The sequence below is a fragment of the Helianthus annuus genome, chromosome 6 (assembly GCF_002127325.2).
Source record: "Helianthus annuus cultivar XRQ/B chromosome 6, HanXRQr2.0-SUNRISE, whole genome shotgun sequence".
NCBI classification, from domain to species: Eukaryota; Viridiplantae; Streptophyta; class Magnoliopsida; order Asterales; family Asteraceae; genus Helianthus; species Helianthus annuus.
Genome location: NC_035438.2, coordinates 147,087,470 through 147,102,737, shown reverse-complemented (window position 1 = coordinate 147,102,737; position 15,268 = coordinate 147,087,470).

Here is a 15,268-nt window from a genome sequence, read left to right as displayed (position 1 = left end):
AACTTCCTCCACTAGTGAGTGTTTACACGGTTTAAGAGAGTGGGCCGTCCCCTCATCGGGCCGCCCTAACGGTCTCGAGTCCATCAATCATGGACCGAATGAGTTGTGTAGGCAAATGGGTCGTGTATTCGGGTTATGTAACATATAACATATATCACGATTTCACATAAAACACATATATCATGTTATTCACTAATGTTCACACAATCACGTAATGTTACACAAAACAGGTTCGAAATACGAGTTGTCACAATATGGCTCCAGGATGTGTACTCAGGATAACTCAGAAGATTAGAGGATTGGCCCCCCCTCTCACGTTTAAGGGATACTAATCCCTTCACAGGTTTAAAGGTATTCACCTTTCTCCCGAATTGGGTTTAAACACCCCGCCTGGAGCGCAAGTTATTCAGGGATAGTTCAAGGTGGCGGGACCAGTCCATGTAAAAGTGGCTGACAATTTCGTTACTGTTGGCTATATCCTGAATTCTAAAGGTATATGAGGATTGATCACCCTCTCTCACGAAAGGGTATTTTCATACTCTCTAAGGTTTAAAGGTTTTCACCTTTCTAAGTCTTGGAGTTTATACACTCCCGTCTGTAGCGCATGAAATTCAGGGTTTATCCCCAGTATACTAAGGGTTCATTTCAAGATATCAAGGGTTTTGCCCTGGGGTATTTGGAATTCATTCGAGCCAAAAATATGAATACATTTGTGTTTCTATGTTAAGTACAGGGGACATACGTTATATTATTCTGAGGATGGATTCGAGTTTATAAGAATGTTTTGGTCAAAAATCACACAAGGATAATGTAACCAAACTTTATGAAAACGGGGTATGATGCTTGGTTAATTATGAAAGTAAAGGATCACTTCTGTGATAAAGATGCAAAGACACAATGATTTATACGAGGAAAAAGCCCTTGATCAATGAATGATCTCCGGCATAAAAAACCTCGGGTGATGGCAACTACCGATCACCAACTTCAATATAACAAAAATATGATTACAACTTTGGATGATAATGAGCTGAGTACAAGGATCACTATTGCTTTTGGTGTCTAAGTGTGTGAGAGTTGCGTTGTATGTCGTGTGTGTTCTTCCGAATGAGGAAGAGTGGTATTTATACATGTGTTGGTGACCTATTTTAGGTAGCTAAACTATTATTCAGCTCATTACCCCTTTAGAAATGAGATACAATCTAGCCTAAATAGCCGCCCATAAATCAAGCCTAGTTTCCATATCCTGTGCAACGTCTATCTTCAATTAAGCTCTTGCCATAATTGTGAAGACGCGTCCCTGGATCATGATGCCTAGAGCGTATCCTGCTAGATGTTCCTGCAAAACAATATGGTATTAAGTGGAAGTGGCCGTTAGTATAAGGATCACTATAATGTCCCATGATCCTGATCCTGAAGTCCTCCTGAGGATCACTGTCTGCCAAAGGAACAAGGATCACTGGTTAGGATCACTTATAAGGATCACGTATAATAAAAATCCAGCCCTAACAATTGCCCCCAAAATATAAGGAGTTAATTGTAAATAGACGAGTTATATTTTGTTTCGATCTTATCTCTAACGGGCAACTCCAAGAAACTAGCCGTTACACCCGGACTTAGCCGTTGCGATCATTTCGTCACAGATGTGACAATTCCTGCAGATCATCATTATAAATAGGAGATAGGGTTAGGATCATTTTGCATTTAAATTCAAGATACACTCCCTTTATATTCTGCACCGAAGATTGATCAGGTATCCTTCTCTTTCTCTCTTTCTTATCTCTTTGCTCTGTTTTCTGCTTCTACTCTGTTTCCGTCTCGTCACAAACATGTTGCTCCGAAATTCTCCACACAAGGATTCCAAGAAGGATAGTCCCTTAAAAAGCCAGGGGATTATCAAGGATTCTCCTACGGAGAGGTGTTGCTTCACTGATGTTCACATAGACAGAATTCGTCATTGCTTTCCGGCGAATGCTGTTTTCAAGTCCTTCACTCCTACCGCTCTGAGTGACTCTGTTTCGGATACCTGGGTGGCTTTTCCTGCTACTCCATTTACCATAGGGTATTCATATCCTTTTCCATTGTTCACCCAATCTTTCTTTTCCTTAACCGGCATCTCATATATCCAAGCTATGCCGATGATCTGGAGGGTTCTGTATACCTTCGAGAGGATCATCGAGCAGGAAGGGATTGATCTGGGGATGGCGGAGTTAGCTGAGTTTTACGATCTCACCACCTTTGGTTCTCACCGGTATTTGTTGAAACGGAAAGCCGGGGAGGATCACCCTGTCTTCAAGGTTACTAAGAACGATACAAACTGGAAGCGTCGCTTTTTCTTTGTTAGGAGGGATTCCATCCCAGATGGGAAGGATCTGCCCAAGGAATGGGCCACTCATGGTAGGATAGAGGATCCTCGAAGGATCACTATCAGCCCTGTCTCATATAATGAGGATCACTAATATCTCTTTTTATCCCTTGTGCAGCTGTATCCATTGCTCATCTGAAATTAAGCCCTGCTGCAAAAGAGAGAGTCCTAGCTTTTAAAAAGCTTGATCCTGAAGTTAGAAGCTTCCAAATCACTATCCAAGATTCTCAAGAGATATCCTCTGCATCTGCCACAATGTCAAGTAAGTATCCTTATAGGAAATGAGTTATATGTAAAGTTGTTCAATTAGTAAAGGAACTTATCTTGTTTTTTTGATTATGTAGGTGCTGGAAAGTCTGCCTGGTCTGCTAAATCCGCCTCCAAATTTGGGATAAGTGATCTTGCCAATGTCACGTCTTCAAAGAAGAAGGCTCCTGTTGCCAGTCCTTCAGCATCAGCTCCTAAAGCACCTATCCGAGGCAAAGGGAAGAAGAGGAAGGCTACTGAAGATCTACAAGGATTTCCCCTCCTCCGTTAGCAATTCCTTGACTACGTGAATGAGGTAAGGATCACTGCCCCTGTTGGTTATCCGTCCCAAATATCCTGTTGGTGTATCCTGTTTCTTTGAGGATCATCTGATTCTGAACTTACCTTATTTCCCTTTTTGCAGAAACTTGCCGAGATCGAGACCTATCTTGGCCATGTTGAGGATCAAGAGAGCCAGATTGCCGACCTCCAGCAAATGGGTGTGTTAAAGGATCTCAAGATGGCAGATCTTGAGAAGGAGCTCCAGGCTACCAAAGACGAGGCTGCTCAAAGGCTGATTGAGATGGATAATGAGAAGCAGGAGATCACCCAAGACGCCAAGGTTTCCGCGGCAATTACTATGTACAAGATACAACTTCAAATGGTCGAGGAAGCTCAGGATCCCACCTTTGACAAGAGCTCGTGGGATGTTGAAGGTTGGAAGGCAAGGCTGGCGGATCTGGAGGACGAGGATGAGGCTGAGGACATCCCCATGCTGAAGGGTGGTGATGCTGACCAGGATCAGGGCGGAGAAGCAGGTGGTGATGGAGCAGCAAAGGTGTAGGCTGCATGATTGGGCGATGATGGATATTGTTGACTAGGCCGGAGCCCAATTTTTTAGGTTTGGTAGTGGTTTTTTGTGGTTGTTGATGTTTGAAACAATTATGGTCTGTAATCTCTGAACAATAGTTTCTTAAGGTTAAGGATCCTGGATCCTTTGAACAATAGGTAGGATTACAAAAGGTGGAGGGATCCTCTGTTTGGGGGATGAAGCCTTTGTGATCCTGCCGCTTTTTATTTCCTGCAAAATGCTAAGACCGCATAGACAATGGACACCCTTTGCCAACCCATGTGGACAGGCCACGTTTTGCTGGTAGAAATGTGGGTTGGTAATTTTGACAACTTTTTGAAAGGGTTAAAGATCCTTTTTGTTAATAATATAACTTTAATCTTTCTGGCTTATCTTGTGTTGTTATCCTTTAATTATCCTCTTATTCCTCAATTGCTATATTTGTTAAAGTAACAAAAATGTGTTTAATAAACTTAGGATATGATCCTAGATCAAATATCCTCATATTGATAATATTCAAAATGTTTTGGTTCAAGGATCATAAGTTTGGTTGTCAAAGTAAAAGGGTCGGTTAGTATAACCAATATAGTCAAGGATCATACCTGAGGATCCAAGTTAGGATCCTAACCTTCAATCGAGACAATCGTGGATAAGATTTTGATGGATAATAAGGATTAAGGATCCTAATGTGTTTTACCTTTGACAAACCTGAAAAACGAAGCACAACTTGGGACTAAGCCAATGTAAGAAGTAAATTAGTAACTGGGGTTATGCCCAAAGGATAACTGAGAATGATCCCAGAGGATCACTGGGGACAAGCCCATAGGATAACTGGGGACAAGCCCAAAGGATAACTGGGGACAAGCCCAAAGGATCGTATGTAAACTGGAGTATGGCCCTTTTCTGGCGACTATCCAAACTTAGTGACATGAAAATGTCAAAACCTTAGCTAACGTGAAAACGTTAGAAACCTTAGGAACGGATGTATGGTACGTCTACCATTATACGTAGGATCCTAAATATAGCCAGTACGATGAGGTTGTCAGCCCCGAAAGTGGGTACTAGTCCCAAAGACGTGAACTATATCAGGATCATCGTGCGCTGCTGGCGGAAACTGGGGATAATCCCAAGGATAACTGGGGTTGGACCCAAGGATCTGTGGTGCTCTTGGAGATCTTTGACGATTTGCCGAAGATACCTGAACTATCATAACTCAAATGGTTTGTGAGTAGAGGATGAAGGATACATGATCCTTATCCTTAGGCAAAAAGTAAGAAAGTGCAATAGTTTTAGGATAAGCGTATTACCAGAGTAAGGATCACTGATATCTCCGGGATCCTTCAAGGATACTTCAATGTAAGGATCACATGCATGAAGGATCATGTTCACATGAAATATTTCTTTAAGTGAACAGCATTCCAGGCTCTTGGTAACAAGTTTCCTTCCATGGTTAGCAACCTGTATGCCCCCTTTCCTGCTTCAGCTTCAATCAAGTAGGGGCCTTCCCATTTTGGTGCTAACTTCCCGTCAGCAGGATTGATAGTATTTTGAAATGCTTTTCTCAACACCATGTCTCCTACTTGGAACTTCCTTATTCTGACATTTTTGTTGTAGGCACCGGCCATTCTTTGTTGGTAGCTTGCCATCCTTATCCTAGCTAGATCCCTGATTTCCTCAATAGTATCCAAATCCTGAGCTAGGATTGTAGCATTTTCTTCAGGATCACGAGCACTTGTTCTAGCAGTCGGGATCACCATTTCTGTTGGGATCACTGCTTCTGCCCCAAATACTAAAGAGAAAGGTGTTTGACCAGTGGCATTCTTGGGAGTTGTCCTATCAGCCCATAGCACATAAGGTAATTCTTCTGCCCATTTCCCCTTCTTGGATCCTAGCTTCTTCTTCAGATTGTTGATGATGATCTTGTTGGATGATTCTGCTTGACCATTGGCTTGTGGGTGAACTGGTGTTGATGTGATCATCTTGATTCCCCAACTGTCACAAAAGTTAGTGGTTCTGCTTCCAATGAATTGGGAACCATTATCACATACAATTTCAGAGGGAATGCCAAATCTAGTTATAATATTTCTTTTGATAAAGGATATAACTTCTTTTTCTCTGACTTGAGCAAAGGCTTCAGCTTCTATCCATTTAGAGAAGTAGTCAGTCATGGCAAGCATAAATACTTTTCCACCAGGTGCTTTAGGGAGCTTGCCAACTATATCCATTCCCCATCTCATGAATGGCCAAGAGGATGGTATGGGGTGTAGTAATTCAGCTGGTTGGTGAAGGATATTGCTATGTTTTTGGCAAGGATCACACCTCTTAGCATACTCTATAGCATTCCTTTTCATGGTTGGCCAGTAGTATCCTGTTCTAAGGATCCTTGAGAATAATGCCCTGCCCCCAGTGTGGTTTCCACAATCTCCTTCATGGAAGTCTCTCAACACTTCTTCAATTTCAGGATCCTCAATACATCTTAAATATGGTCCTGCAAGGGATCGTTTATATAGCACATTATTTAAGATTGTAAATTGAGATACCTTGATCCTGAAAGCTCTAAGATTTTCTCCCATTGGAATCTCTCCGTTTTGCAAGTATTTCATGATTGGTGGGATCCATGATCCTGAATAAGATTGAGCTTCTTCATTAGGGATTACTGCAGTATCCTCTTCTATTTCCATGGCCACTTGATTTTCAATAGCAGGAGCCAGGATATGGATGATAGGGATACTTATGTCTTCTGGAATTTTTAAGGATGATCCTAAGTTGGCCAATGCATCAGCTTCCGTGTTATCCTCCCTTGGTACCTGTGTTAAGCTAAAAGAAACAAAAGAGAGTGCCAATTCTTTGACTATCTCTAAATATTTGGTTAGTTTTTCACCTTTAACAGCATAGGATCCATTAAAGTGATTGGTGATCAATAATGAGTCTACATATACTTCGAGATATTTTACCCCCATATCCTTAGCAATCTGTAAGCCAGCAATTAAGGCTTCATACTCAGCCTCATTGTTAGTTGCTTGGAACTCACAAGCTATGGAGTGGGGTATTATGTCCCCCTGTGGCGATTTTAGTAGGATCCCTAGTCCTGTGCCTTTGATATTTGAGGATCCGTCAGTGTGTAGTATCCAAGGATCCTTGGTTTCATCCAGCTGCTGGACCTCCAATTCTGCTTCTTTTTGTAGATCACTACTGAAATCAGCCACAAAGTCGGCTAAGGCTTGTGATTTAATGGCTGTTCTTGGTTCGTATCTTATATCATGGGCACTAAGCTTCACTGCCCACTTAGCCATTCTCCCTGACATCTCCGGTTTCCTGAGGACATTCTTAATTGGAAAATTAGTTTTAACAACAATAGTATGGGTTTCAAAATAATGCCTTAACTTAGTGGATGCCATGATTAATGCAAGAATAAGTTTTTCGAGGTGTGAGTACCTGGATTCGGCATCAAGTAAACTTTTACTTACATAGTAGATAGGATATTGTGTACCTTCATGATCCTTGACAAGGACTGCACTTACAGCGGTTGAGGATACCGCCAGGTATAAGGATAACACATCTCCTTTTTCCGGTTTTGCTAATGCTGGTGCTGAGGACATATATTCTTTAAGGGCTTGTAAAGCGTTCTCATGTTTCTCAGTCCATTCAAACTTCTTATTCTTCCTTAGGATATCGTAGAATTCTTTGCATTTTTCTGAGGATTTCGATATGAACCTGTTCAAAGCTGCTATCCTGCCTGTCAGTCTTTGAACATCCTTGGCATTGGCAGGAGATTTGATATTTATTAATGCTTTGATTTGTTCCGGGCTTGCTTCAATGCCCCTCTGGGTTACCATGTATCCTAAGAACTTTCCTGCCTTAACACCAAAATGGCATTTTGAAGGATTAAGCTTCATGTTGTAATTATCAAGGATATCGAATGCTTCTTCCAAGTCCCTTAGGTGATCCTCAGCTTTCTTTGACTTGACCACCATATCATCTATGTACACCTCCATAGTTTTTCCGATTTGATTTTTGAACATCATATTTACCAGCCTTTGATATGTTGCACCTGCATTTCTTAGTCCAAAAGGCATGGCAATATAACAATATAAACCGGTTGGGGTCATAAAGGCTGTATCCTCTTGGTCAGATGGTTCCATCTGAATTTGTTGGAATCCAGATGATGCATCCATAAAGGTTAACAGTTCATGCCCCGCTGTTGCATCCACCATGGAGTCAATGTGGGGTAATGGGAAAGGATCCTTGGGACATGCCTTATTCAAATCAGTGAAATCGACACATACCCTCCACTTTCCGTTTTTCTTTTGGACAACAACCACATTGGCTAACCATTTTGGATACTTTACCTCTCTGATCATACCTGCTCGAAGTAGTCTCTCTACTTCTTCTTGGATAATGGCATTCCTTTCTGGTGCAAACTTCCTCCTTTTTTGATGGATTGGTTTGATAGACCTGTCAATGCCAAGTTTGTGAGTAATAATATCCTTAGATATACTTGTCATATCTTCATGTTTCCAAGCAAAGGTAGATTTTCTTCTTTTGAGGAAGGATATCATGTCTTCTTTCATCTTGCCAAGGATCCCTGATCCAATATAGATTTTTGATTCAGGATCACTAGGATCCAAGAGGATTTCGTCCACATCTTGTTCCCTTGCCTCCAAGACATTCCTCGGAGGATACTGTAATTGCTATTGCTCCCTTGGCTTCGAGGTTGGCTTCATAGATGAGGTATAACAATCCTTAGCCTCCTGCTGGTCACTATCGATCTTGATTATTCCCCATGGGCTAGGGAGCTTCACACATTGATGGTAGGTAGATGGAACTGCTTTCATGTCATGTATCCAAGGCCTGCCAAGGATAACGTTGCAACAAGATAAACAGTCAATAACACAAAATTTTTGGTAATTATGTAATCCTTCCACGTAGATTGGGAGTTTGATGTCCCCCAGAGTTTTCTTCGTTTCCCCACTGAATCCTACAAGCACGGAGGATCTTGGTGTGATGTCTGATTCTGGGATTCCCATCTTCTTCAGGACATCAAGCTGGATAATGTTCACTGAGCTCCCTCCGTCAATAAGGATCCTGCGGACAAAATGGTTAGAGATAAAGAGAGTGATAACTAAACTATCATGGTGAGGATCCTGAATGTTAATGCGATCATCCTCATCAAATGTTATCATCTTCCCTTCTGAGACACTTGTGGTTCTAATAGGCCTTTCTCCATTATCCATTTTTGATTCTTTTGCATGTCTTTTGGCCGCTGAAAAGGATGTACCACAAATGTCTGATCCTCCGGATATAAAGTTGATCACTTGTGCGTTTGCCGGAGGTGCTGGAGCCTTTTCAGGGATCCTTTCAGGGTCCTGGGTCCTTTGCTTTTTTCTCCCCAACAATTCTTTTAGATGCCCCTTGCTTAGCAGGTATCCAATTTCTTTTCTTAAGGCTATGCAATCTTCAATTAGATGCCCGAAATGTGACAACTCGAGTTTCTGACTTTCACTTTCGCATTAAATGCGCGTTGACTTTGACTGTTTAGTTGTTTGGATTGTGGACTTGTAATTGTACGCGTTGTGTTTTAATGAAACGTATTGTCGTTTTACCTATATGTGATTACTTGCTGTGGTAGAGAATAATATTAGAATTGTTATTATTAAAACACTTAGTCTAGATCCCGAAACATGGCATACAGTTCGAAGGATCTCGAAACATATCCTTCGATTCGAAGGATCAACTTTCGGTCCGAAGGATCTCGAAACATATCCTTCGACCCAGGACCCTATCCTTCGACATCCTTCGGCCCAGCCTTTCTAATGGGCTTGGCCCATTCCTGTGAAACGATTTATATACGTGATGCATGTAAACCGGCAGTAGTTTCAAAAACCCTAGTTCCATTGTGTGTGAGTGTGACGGCATATAGCAGACCTACTCTCTGTTCGAAGGATTTCATTCCATAATCCAGATTTCCGGTTAGTATGTGATGTTGTTTATGATGCTTTGATTTCGTGATTAATAAATTGTCTCGCAATATATTGTTCATATGTTAATCGGATCTGTTTTGATGATGTTCAATGATAATGTTTTGTGGATCGGCTATGATAACCGGATATGTATGTTAGTATTGCAATATGTTGTTAGAACCGGACATTATTTGCACGATGATCGGATAATATACGAATTGAATTGTCATAGTCGTTAAGATGTTTATGTTAATCAGGTTTATAATCGGCCGAATATTGTAATCGAACATGTTTATGTAATCGGCACCTATGTGTAAATTGGATAGTTTGAATGATCTTGTTATTCAGATTAGAGTTCTTGATAAACATGGGAATCATGCTTGTTTGATCTGGTTGATGTTAGCTGATTTGTGAAATTTGTGTTAATTGATAATCGGATAAACTTGGAAACTTGGTGTAAAATGTAACTGCTATTTATCGAAGGATAACCAATATGCCGAAAGATACTTGTTATCCGAAACATGGTTGCTGTGAACCGAAAGATGCCTATCCTTCGAACCATAGTAACCTTCACCGAAAGATAGTTTGGACCGAACCATAACTTTGACCGAAAGATAGTTTGGACCGAAAGATAGCTTTGACCGAAAGATGACATTGGTCCGAAACATAACATTCGGTCCGAAGGATAATTGTGATAACTGTTGTCGAAAGATAATAGTTGGATTCGAAAGATACTAGGGATTTATGAATGTACTTTGAAAGATGGAATTATATGCTTGATTTATTTGGCATGCCATGCTTGATGAACGTTAATATTTGTACACGTGCAATAATACGTGTTGTGCCGATATGCAAACTGACTGCTATGTGAACATTAAATTGCATGCGTATCATTGCGAACATGAACTGATTTGTTATACGTGCATACAATAGGACGTGATTAATTACTTGTGAGTGCATAACCTAGCATACCGAGCAAACCAAGGTGAGTTCACACAGCCAAGGCATGGGTTCCCAGGGTGGGAATGGGTTGGATGATTGTTTGTGCATGCTTAAATGATACTTGTCGAACTGCCTTCGCACACACCCTGGTTGGTAAAGACTATGGTCGCGAACGAACTACTCAACTGCCTTCGCACACACCCTGGTCGGTAAAGACTATGGTCGCGAACGAACTGATCAATTGCCTTCGCACACACCCTGGTCGGTAAAGACTACGGTCGCGAACTAACGAACCTAATCTTCGCACACATGCCTGTGAGGCCGCGATGGAACTGATACGATATGAAACTTGATTGAACGAACGCACTATTACCCAAACTAAACTATTAACTGTGAACTCGCTCAACTAGTTTGTTGATTATCTGCTGCATGCCTTGCAGGACCTTAGGTACATATTGGAGCTTGCACTGGAGGAGCGGGACGTTGTGGACAGTGGATTATGAACGCTATGTTTAAACATTTCGAATAATTGAACTTATGGTTTACTTGGGTTATTTACTTATGCTTCCGCTACTGATACTATGATTGTTTTGAAACATCAATTGTATTGAATGAGGTTTTACAAACTACTTTATTTATGTTATGCTATGTTCAATATGATTGATGGCTTGATCCTGGTCATGTCACGCCTCCAAGCGGTAGTACTCCGCGTGTGGGATTTTGGGGGTGTGACAGATTGGTATCAGAGCCATTGGTTATAGAGAACTTGGTTTTAATATGGAAAAACGTTTTTATTAAAACCAGACTATAACCAGAACAGTGCTCTCAACGATCCACAACGACGCTTCGCTCCACGTGCAAGACTCAACTTCCTAGGTAATAAGGTTTATGTTTATTGCCTACATGCTAGAATTTGCATAGAACTTTGCTCGTAGTATGCTTACATTACTTTGCTCACAACTTGTTATTGCTTGAGAACACATACGTGCTTACACTCTTCTGTCATCGCACTATTCGCGAACCTTTCTCACTTATGTTGCCTTTGATGTGAAGATCAATGGCCGCACGAATTACCATGACTCAAGCCCAGCTAGAGGCTCTCGTTGCTGCGGCAGTTGCAGCCGCCCAAGCAGGTAGTATACCCTGCAGTATAGACACTAGGATCTTTAGATCCTACATTAATTCTCGTACTTAACTTTGCCCTATTCGTACACAATAGGTCAACCCGCTCAGCAACAACCTGGGTGCACCTTCAAGAATTTTATGGAATGTCGTCCTAGCTCGTTCAGTGGCACGGAAGGAGCAGTTGGACTCCTCCACTGGTTTGAAAAGCTCGAGTCGGTTTTCGAAATGTGTGAATGCCCTGAGGCTCGCAGGGTGAAGTTCGCCACTGGCACACTTGAAGGGATTGCGCTCACTTGGTGGAACGCACAAGTGCAGATCTTAGGGTTGGCAGCTGCTAACGCCACACCCTGGAATGATTTCAAAGAATTGATCAAGAGGGAATACTGCACTAGAGAAGACATTCACAAGTTGGAGGACGAGTTGTATAACTTGAAAATGGTTGGTTCGGAAATCGAAGCTTACACCAAGAGATCAAATGAGTTGGCTGTGTTATGTCCAACTATGGTGGACCCTCCATACAAGCGTATTGAGTTGTACCTCAAAGGTTTGGCACCAGAAATACAGAGCCACGTTACCTCGGCTAATCTCAACAACATCCAGGAAATCCAGCGTCTCGCTCATCGCATCACCGATCAGGCAGTGGATCAGAACAAACTGCCAAAGCGTATCAGTGCTACTGCTGCCACTACAGCTGCTACTTCTGCTACACCCAGCGACAACAAGAGAAAATGGGATGGGGATTCCAGCAGGGGATCGGTGTCTGTTCAGTCCCAAACTCAGCAACGTCGCACCAACGATTACCAGAGTCCGAGTCAGCAATCATCGGGAAGTCAGGGACAACGTGGTTATCAGGGAAATCATCCGTGGTGCAACAGGTGCAACAAACACCACAGTGGAAGATGTCGGAAAGATCGCTGTCAAAGATGCCACAAGATGGGCCATGAGGCCAAAGATTGTAGAAGCGCGCGACCAGTAAACCAGAACCAGCAACTCCCACCGCCAGCTCCACAGAATCAGCAGCAGCAGCCACAGCGTGGAAATCGGGGATGTTTCCAGTGTGGGGCTGAAGGTCATTACAAACGCGATTGCCCTCAGTTGAACCAGAATCGCAACAACAACAACAACAACCAGGGCAACGGAAATAACAACAATCAGGGTAATGGTAACAACAACAACGGGGGAAACAACAACAACAACGGCAATGAAGCTCGTGGTCGTGCATTTGTGTTGGGTCGAGGAGACGCAGTGAATGATCCCAATGTGGTTATGGGTAAGTTTCTTCTCGACGATATTTATGTTACTGTCTTATTTGATTCGGGTGCTGATACAAGCTATATGTCATTGAAAATGAGTAAATTATTAAAACGTACACCAACACCTCTAGACACCAAACACGTCGTAGAACTAGCCAATGGTAAAAGTGTAGAAGCCGCACAGGTAGTCAAGGGTTGTAGTATTGTTCTAGCGGGTCAGACTTTCTCGATTGATCTCATACCCATAGTTTTGGGTAGTTTCGACGTCGTCATCGGTATGGATTGGCTATCCCAACATCATGCGGAGATCTTATGCAAGGAAAAAGTTATTCGTATTCCTCGCTCCAGTCAGGAACCTCTCGAAGTACAAGGTGACAAGAGTGGTGCTGTGGTTGGCATCATCTCATTCTTAAAGGCGCAGAAATGTTTACGAAAGGGACATACTGCCATCTTGGCACTTGTCACTGACGCATCAGCAAAGGAAAGGAAGCTGGAGGATATACCAGTTGTGCGTGATTTTCCTCAAGTGTTTCCTGAAGATTTACCTGGTTTACCTCCTCATCGTCAAGTCGAGTTTCAGATTGAATTAGCTCCTGGAGCAGCACCAATAGCCCGCGCACCGTATCGTTTAGCTCCAACCGAACTGGAAGAACTGTCGAAGCAGCTACAAGAGCTCTTGGAAAAGGGCTTTATTCGTCCAAGCTCTTCGCCTTGGGGAGCTCCAGTGTTGTTTGTGAAGAAGAAAGACGGTACGTTCAGAATGTGCATCGACTACCGTGAACTCAATAAGGTGACGGTGAAGAACCGTTATCCTCTTCCGCGCATAGATGACCTATTCGACCAGTTGCAAGGGTCGTGTTACTATTCCAAGATTGATTTAAGGTCAGGGTATCATCAGCTGAGAGTCCGGGATGAGGACGTCTCCAAAACCGCTTTCAGAACTCGTTACGGACACTATGAGTTTCTTGTCATGCCATTCGGGCTTACGAACGCGCCAGCAGTCTTCATGGATCTTATGAACAGGGTGTGCAAACCGTATCTTGACAAGTTCGTCATTGTTTTCATCGACGACATTTTGATTTACTCCAAGAGTCAGGAGGAGCACGAGCAGCACTTACGCCTTATCTTGGAACTTCTCCGAAAGGAGCAACTGTATGCAAAGTTTTCAAAATGCGACTTCTGGCTTCGTGAAGTCCACTTCTTAGGCCATGTGGTAAACAAGGATGGGATCCATGTCGATCCATCCAAGGTTGATTCGATCAGAAACTGGCCAGCACCGCGTACACCGACAGAAATACGCCAATTCTTGGGTTTGGCGGGTTACTACAGGCGATTTATTAAAGACTTCTCCAAGATCGCGCAACCACTTACTATGCTAACACAGAAAGGTGTCGTTTACAGATGGGGTAATACGCAAGAGACTGCTTTTCAGTACTTAAAGGATAGGCTTTGCAGCGCACCTATTCTCTCATTGCCAGAGGGCACGGATGACTTCGTGGTTTATTGTGACGCATCGATACAGGGGCTTGGTTGTGTATTGATGCAGCGGGATAAAGTGATAGCCTACGCTTCGCGGCAACTCAAGGTTCATGAACGGAACTACACGACGCACGATTTAGAGCTGGGAGCTGTTGTTTTCGCGCTTAAGATATGGCGACACTACCTGTACGGTACCAGGTGCACGATTTACACCGATCACAGGAGTCTCGAGCATATTCTTAAGCAAAAGGATTTGAATATGCGTCAACGGAGATGGGTCGAACTTCTAAACGACTATGAATGCGCCATCAAGTATCATCCAGGCAAGGCCAATGTTGTGGCTGATGCCCTCAGTCGGAAAGACACTCTACCTAAGCGCGTGCGAGCGCTACAGCTTACTATTCAGTCCAGTCTTCCTGCACAGATACGAGCTGCTCAGTTAGAAGCACTGAAACCCGAAAACGTCAAGGCTGAAGCCTTGCGCGGTTCAAGGCAACGCATGGAACAAAAGGAAGACGGCGCCTACTATGTAACGGGGCGTATTTGGGTCCCACTTTATGGCGGTTTACGCGAGCTTGTAATGGATGAAGCTCACAAGTCTCGCTATTCGGTACATCCAGGGGCGGATAAAATGTACCACGACATCAGCACTACTTATTGGTGGCCTAGTATGAAGGCTCACATCGCTACGTACGTTGGAAAATGCTTAACCTGTGCGAGAGTCAAGGTGGAATATCAGAAACCAGCTGGTCTACTTCAGCAGCCCAAGATACCGCAGTGGAAATGGGAAGAAATTTCCATGGATTTCGTTACGGGCTTACCTAGATCCCAGCGTGGGAATGACACTATTTGGGTGATCGTTGATCGACTCACAAAGTCTGCTCACTTCTTGGCTATCAAAGAAACGGATAAGTTTTCTACCCTAGCAGACATCTACTTGAAAGAAGTTGTTTCGAGGCACGGGGTGCCCACCTCTATTATTTCGGATCGCGATGCACGATTCACGTCAGAGCTTTGGCAAGCGATGCACAAATCCTTCGGCTCACGATTA